The following is a 7,500-nucleotide window of genomic DNA, read 5'->3' as shown; positions in this document are numbered from 1 at the left end:
TAGAAGGGATATAATGAAATTCCTCGATTGGCTCTTCCCGGAGGAACGATCTATTTTATTTGATTGATGGATCCAACATTATAATGAATTATAAAAGAGAGTGTTCTTATTCGAACCGTCGTGTGATCTTCAACCAGTTATGTGCTTCAATATAATTACCTGGAGTAAGCGCTATAGCTTGTTTCCAATATTCAGCAGCTTGATCGGACCAAGCCTCTGCAATTTCAGAATCTCCCTGTCGAATGGCCTGTTCTCCCCGGTCGGAATAGGTGGGTCGATTCCTTCCCTTAGAACCGTACTTGAGAGTTTCCTACCTCATACGGCTCAGCAGTCAATTCTTTTGGTGTCCCATCTTAATCTACCATATCTAACTGAATGAGATTTCTCGTAAATAGATCCGATTTTTTATCGAGTTAACCAGAATAGAAGAGGTGAATTACATGAGTTTCAAACTCTAATTTGAATCAATAATCAAATCAGTTTTATCTTTTCTCCTACCTTCAGAAGAATGAAGCATAGGTATCCTCCCCTTATACTTAGAATTTTATGAAAGGTAACTATCTCGGTTTCATTTTCATATAGAAATTCATATAGAATCTTTGAAAAAGATTTTCTTTCCTCCAAAAGAAAGAAAGGACTTACTATCTTTGGGATCTGATGCTACACCGCTGCTCAATACCTTAGTAGATCGACTCTATTACATAAGTTGATTCCTAACTTTTATCTCATATCATGACATAAGTAAGCAGTTCTTATTGTATCGGCCCCAAAACCTCGCTAATTGATCTTTACGGTGCTTCCTCTATCAATTAGATCCTTTCTTTATCCATAGAATCTAATATATAGGCCGTACCTATTTCTTCATATTTGGCTCCTATGAAGTCTCTTTCTTTGCTACAGCTGATAAAACTCGTTGCTTTGAATGATGCATATGTAGAAAGCCTATTTTTTTCTAGTATTTACTAGGAGGTTTGATCTTTCTTTCCTTCTTTCTATAGTGGAGATAGTCGCACGTAATGACAGATGACGGCCATATTATTAAAAGCTTGTGGTAAGAATGGGTTTCGTTCGAGTGCCCGGAAATAATATTCCAAAGCCTTCGTATGTTCTCCGTTGCTTGTGTGGATAAGGCCTATGTTATAGAGTATATAACTTCGATCATAGGGATCAATTTCTAGTCGCATAGCTTCATAATAATTTTGTAAAGCTTCCGCATAATTTCCTTCGGATTGAGCTGACATCCGTTACGGTCGTTCATTCTATTCAAAGAATCTCCGTTCCAGAAACGTACGTGAGACTTTCATCTCATACGGCTCCTCCCTTCTGTGCATAGTAATAAGGGGAATAATCCATGGAATCAAAAAAGATTGAAATATTCTCATTATGAACTGACAGGGGCTGGTGTTTTTACAAGAAATCTCTAGCCAGCCTTCCTGCAAGAGGTCTATATTTTCTTAACACCAACCATGTTGGTGCTAGATAGAAATGGTAACTCCAACAATTTCTTTGTCCTCAACGCCCCCTATTTCCAGGAATTAGTCACTTCAACGATCTTCGATGGTTATACGGGTATCCAAAGTACGAACGAGATGGATGTTTGTTGTCCCAACCATTCTTGTTAGTCCCGATCCCGATAAGGAAAAGGGGTAATTTATAACAAAGTTTTCGCGTTGTTGATTCCTAGGTGTAGTGCTTCTTCCTCTATGCCGCCTATTGGTCTGGTCCTAGTGGAGTCGGATTGACCTACAATACAGAACCTGTAGGTGTAACCTTTCGCTCAATACTCAAATCAACAATTGAAGCATCTGAGGCTGCATCAATCGGGGATACACGACAGAAGGAATTGTTCTATCTCTAAATTTCACCTTCACCGAGCATAGGTTTATTTCAAAAATCTTTTTTCTTTGTATTACGAATCATGTCTCTTTCTCGTAAGACTGAGGTCGGTAAATCATAAATAATAAATAAATAATAATAAAAAAAAATCAAATCGCACCATCTCTGTAATAGGTAAATGCCTCTTTTTCTCCTGAGGTTGTCGGAATTATTCGTAATAAGATATTGGCTACAATTGAAGAGGTCTTATCAATAAAATTTCCATTTATCCGAGATCTAGGCATGGTTAACAATCCATTCCATAATTCTTCTCATTACCCCTAGAGGGAAAATGATCCCACAAACAAAGGAATTGTATAGTACGAAATCACATAAAAACAAACGGACTCATTCTAAAAAAAAAGGTGTCGACCTTCCACTCAAATTGTCCCTTTGGGGCAGGGATGGATAGGAAATATTTGAATCCGATTGTATTTCATTTAAATTAAGTATTAAGTATAAATATTAAGTAGTATACCAATGAACGGAACTATTCCTATTTTATCGAAGCTCAGGAATCAAGGAAGTTTTTCCTACAGATTCTGATGACTCTAGAAGTTTTGATTTGATTATGATCCAAAGAAAAAAAAAATCAAATCAAATAATAGAATCATTCCATGATGAAAATAGAATAAGAATAACCATCCATTTTTTGTGCATAGTGTGTATACACCACGCAATCGAAATATCAAAAAAATCCATGGGACGATTCATGAATTTGTAATAGATTGTGGGGTAGCTCATGAGAGGAATTGTTGTTGAGAAATCTGAAACTAGAAAGGAATTTTGGAATTCCTATGGAACCATAATAGTCTAAATGTAACCATAGTATAAAATAGGGTCAGTTGACTTGTTCCAATTCATTGGTTTAATCCAGTATAAATCTAAGAATAAGACGGGATCGTCTTCTTGACAAACATGAATAGATAGATTCTATCTATTTTTTTTTAATCTTTTTAATAAGATAAGAAAAAGATAAGAAAAAAAATGTTTTTTTATCCCTCGATCCTCGAGGGAAGATCTTTCTTTAATGAAAAGTTTTCTATTTTCTATTTAGAATTGATTGGTCATACCTGTATTGCAATAATACAATAATATGAATGACTCGCTATTCACTCGGTTTCTGGGTCATAATCATAAGATTATGTAGGAGAGATGGCCGAGTGGTTCAAGGCGTAGCATTGGAACTGCTATGTAGGCTTTTGTTTACCGAGGGTTCGAATCCCTCTCTCTCCGTACCTTCACCTAATTCACCAACGGTACCGACTACAATGTATCAAATCAAATAACAATTGATACGAGTATTCCAATCGTACTTTATTTGATATAGATTCTCTATTCCTAATTGCTGTGGTATGGAAAATACCGGAACGGAAAGAATGGACAAGGAATAAAAATCTCACCGCTGATCCATTTGTAATACGTGAATGGGAGAAAAATCCGGATCAAACCTCTTAGATCTATTTACTTCGGCGAAAGAAAAAAAAGGGGCTTGTCCAAAGCTTTGTTATTTTAGTTAGGTTCAAGTCTGACGGGAATAATATTCTACGACTAGCAACTCATTGATTTTCAAACCGATCCACTTAATATCTATTATTTGATTTACTAATCCTTTATATTGGGATGAATAAAGACTCAAATGTTTTGCCAACTCCTCGTGGGGGGATGAATCCATATAATTTTGAATCAGAGCTCTGGATCTTTGTTCATCCCTCATAGTAATAATATCTTGGGGTTTGCAGCGATAACTTGGGATATCTACTATACGGCCATTAACTAAAATATGTCTATGATTAACTAATTGCCTGGCTCCCGGAATGGTCGAAGCCATACCCAATCGAAAAAGGATGTTATCCAAACGCATCTCAAGTAGTTGTAGTAAAACCTGACCTGTTGACCCTTTGGCTTTCCCAGCAATACGAACATATCTAAGTAATTGTTGCTCTGTCAGACCATAATGAAAACGCAATTTTTGTTTTTCTTCTAGACGAATACGATATTGAGATCTTTTCCCGGAACGCGATTGGTTTCTAAGATCACTTCCGGATCTAGGTCTTTTCCTAGTGAGTCCCGGTAAAGCCCCTAGACGGCGTATTTTTTTGAAACGAGGCCCTCGGTAACGAGACATAAAGACTCCTTAATTTTATTGAAATTTCATTTTACAGAATAAACCTAAATTAATACTGAACTAAACGATAAACGAAGCTAAATCCACTGAAGTACTACAAAGAGGAATAAGATGAATTGTATCAATATCCGTATTATTTTGTATATTGTATATATGGGAAGTTAAGGATCCTTTTCTTGATTTGTTCTGTATAGATCAAACGGCTCCAATCCGTTTTTTATTCTTTATTCATAGTTGGAAGTTCCCGCGACATAACATAATAGATCGGTAACCCGACATTTGGAGAAAAAAAAGGGGGGGGTCTTCTCAATATTCCTTGGTCTCAAGGAAAGATGATCAATCCTGATAAAAAAAAAAAAATAGAACAAATAGAGAAAGCCGACTATCGGAATCGAACCGATGACCATCGCATTACAAATGCGGTGCTCTAACCTCTGAGCTAAGCGGGCTCATATAACAGAAATAGTGCGTGAATAGGAATTCGGGAAACTATTGGGATCTTAGTTAGCTATTAGCTATTAATAATTATTAATATTAATTATTATAAATTATTATAACATATTAATTAATATTAATAATTATTAATATAATATGAATTTTGATTTTATTTTTGATTATTTTCTATTTGATTATTTATTTTTGATTATTTCATTTATTAGTAGTCACTAGCACTAGAATTTTTTTTTTTCATTCAAATCAAATTTAAAAAACGCAAAATAATACTATATACATATGAAATAATTCTATATTCTATTATAGAATAGAATATAACTATTAGTTATAGCAGTTATAGCAGATTATATGAATTCTATTTCTATTAGAGTGTAGTTCCTAAGGAAAGGATAAGATAAGGATGCAATCCAGATCCTACTGAGATATTCCTTTTGTTTCATTCGGAAAGGGAGGAGATAGGACGAAAAAAAAAAAAAGAAGAATGAATATCGACCGTTCCAGTATTCCAAACTGCGCGGGAAAAATGAGAGGGGGGGGGAACATCTATATGTGGGATATATCCATCCATATTGAATTGCAGATACATCAATGATAGAATCATTTCTGATTGGACCAAATAATGGAATGGTCCTCCAATAGATATGAAAGAAGATGGGCAAGAAATAAAATAGGAGCAGACACTTTTTCGATATAGGAATCAGTATCTAATGAATTCAATGGTTCCAACATAAATGAAAGAAGGGGATGGGATCACAATGAGATCGAGATCTCATAAGGGGGATATGGCGAAATTGGTAGACGCTACGGGCTTGATTGGGTTGAGCCTTGGTATGGAAACCTACTAAGTGGTAACTTCCAAATTCAGAGAAACCCTGGAATTAAAAATGGGCAATCCTGAGCCAAATCCAGTTTTCTGAAAACAAGGGTTCAGAAAGCGAGAATCAAAAGAAGGATAGGTGCAGAGACTCAATGGAAGCTGTTCTAACGAACGGGGTTGACTACATTGGTAGAGGAATCCTTCTATCAAAACTCCAGAAAGGATGACCTTATTTAAGTACATAGACGTACTTAAATATCAAATGATTAATCACGACCCGAATCCGGATTTTTTGATTATTTATATGAAAAATTGCAGAATTCTTGCTAAATTAAATCGATTCCAAAAGGAAGAATCGAAGATTCAGTGATCAAATCATTTACTCCAGAGTCTGAAAGATCTTTTGAAGAACTGATTAATCGGACGAGAATAAAGATAGAGTCCCATTCTACATGTCAATACCGACAACAATGAAATTTATAGTAAGAGGAAAATCCGTCGACTTTTGAAATCATGAGGGTTCAAGTCCCTCTATCCCCAATAAAAAAAAAAAGGCCTATTTTATTCCATTCCCTAACCATTTATCCTCTTTTTTCGTCAGTGGTTCAAAATGAGCTTAGCTATGTTTCTCACTCACTCTACTCTTTCACAAATGGATCCGACCAGAAATCTTTCTCTCTTATCACAAGTCTTGTGATAGATATGATCTACGTACAAATGAACATATATGGCAAGGAATCTCCATTATTGAATCATTCACAGTCCATATCATTACTCTTACACTTACAAAGTCTTCTTTTTGAAGATCCAAGAAATTCCAAGGCTGAGGTAAGATTTTCTAATGTTTTTTGAGTCCCTTTAATTGACATAGACCCAAGCCCTCTAGTAGGATGATGCGTCGGGGATGGTCGGGATAGCTCAGCTGGTAGAGCAGAGGACTGAAAATCCTCGTGTCGCCAGTTCAAATCTGGTTCCTGGCACGTGGTTAATATATCGAATAGATACTCATACAAATGAATCGATATGGATCGGGATCCATATTCTATTCGTTAATAGTCTAGATCATGATACATACTTATCCATCTAGGGATATATCTAGATCCCCCATTTTTTTTTTTGATGGGTAAAGAAAAGAATTAGATTCTGTTCCCTCTTCTTTTTTGTTTGTTCATACTGTACCTGCTCTCGCTCAAAAAGAATGTTAATACTTCATACATATTTGAATTGAAGTTAGTTGGCTGAAAACCCAAAAGTCTAGTCTAGAGAGGAATCGAAGGGTAGGAATAGACAGGATTCATTTCAGATACAGTACAAAGAAAATCTGATCCCCTTTTCATTTCTGAATTTTGAGTTCATAATTTCATATTTTCTTTCATATTCTATTTCTTCACTTTCTCTTTCTTCACTCCCTCCTACGTGACTTTTCGGGGCCCATCTAAGTGATGTGCGCGGTACAAAGTTCATGGTGCAGAACTCTTTTGATTCATCCTATTGGCTTTGCTCATCCGAAATGGATATCTTCCAAATTGGGGAATATCAATGAAGCCCCTTTAGTAGCCCATTCATAATACTGAGATGAGAGTCCAGTTATTCTGTTTCATCTAGAACAGAACATAAAAAGATTCCTTGAATATCTGGAGTCGTAGAAGTGAATATTAGTTTCTTATCATTCAATGAGCATCTTGTATTTCATAGAAATTGGGGGCAATATAATCCTTACGTAGGGGCCAGCCTATCCAACTTTCAGGCATCAAGATACGTTTCAGGCGTGGATGATTTTCATAAGAGATTCCCAACATATCATAAGATTCCCGTTCTTGAAAATCAGCACTTTTCCAAATCCAGAAAACAGACGGGATTCTAGGATTCCTCCTTGGGGCAAATACTTTTATGCATACCTCTTCGGGTTGATCCACACCATACTGTATTCTCGTAAGATGATACACACTAGCTAACAACCCGCCCGGTGCTACATCATAAGCACACTGGGAACGTAGATAATTGTAACCATATACATATGAAATGACAGCAATGGAGTACCAATCCTCGGGCTTTATTTGTAAAGTCTCTATTCCTTGGTAATCGAAGCCCAAAGATCTATGCACTAGCTCATGCTTGACTAGCCAAGCAGATAAACGACCTTGCATCTTCTTGATCTCTCCCACATTTGTATTTGTATGAGTATTTCACATTTACGATGAAATTTATGAAGATTTACCCGCTGTTT

At 36.0% G+C, this 7,500-nt stretch overlaps 3 non-coding genes across 3 annotated transcripts; 2 read left to right on the top strand and 1 right to left on the bottom strand.

Moving 5' to 3' along the window:
- The first annotated feature begins 3,024 nt into the window (after window positions 1-3,024).
- TRNAS-GGA (transfer RNA serine (anticodon GGA)) lies at window positions 3,025-3,111 on the top strand. Its single transcript has one exon. It is a non-coding gene; the product is annotated as a tRNA-Ser (tRNA).
- A 1,268-nt stretch (window positions 3,112-4,379) lies between these two features.
- On the bottom strand, window positions 4,380-4,452 carry TRNAT-UGU (transfer RNA threonine (anticodon UGU)). Its single transcript has one exon. It is a non-coding gene; the product is annotated as a tRNA-Thr (tRNA).
- Window positions 4,453-6,180: 1,728 nt separating this feature from the next.
- On the top strand, window positions 6,181-6,253 carry TRNAF-GAA (transfer RNA phenylalanine (anticodon GAA)). The gene has a single exon. It is a non-coding gene; the product is annotated as a tRNA-Phe (tRNA).
- Window positions 6,254-7,500: the final 1,247 nt, after the last annotated feature.

This window comes from Tasmannia lanceolata, unplaced genomic scaffold (genome assembly GCF_043159265.1).
Source record: "Tasmannia lanceolata isolate RefF3 unplaced genomic scaffold, GAP_Taslan_0.1 ptg000682l, whole genome shotgun sequence".
Taxonomy (NCBI): Eukaryota; Viridiplantae; Streptophyta; class Magnoliopsida; order Canellales; family Winteraceae; genus Tasmannia; species Tasmannia lanceolata.
This window is presented reverse-complemented; position numbering and strand designations above follow the sequence as displayed.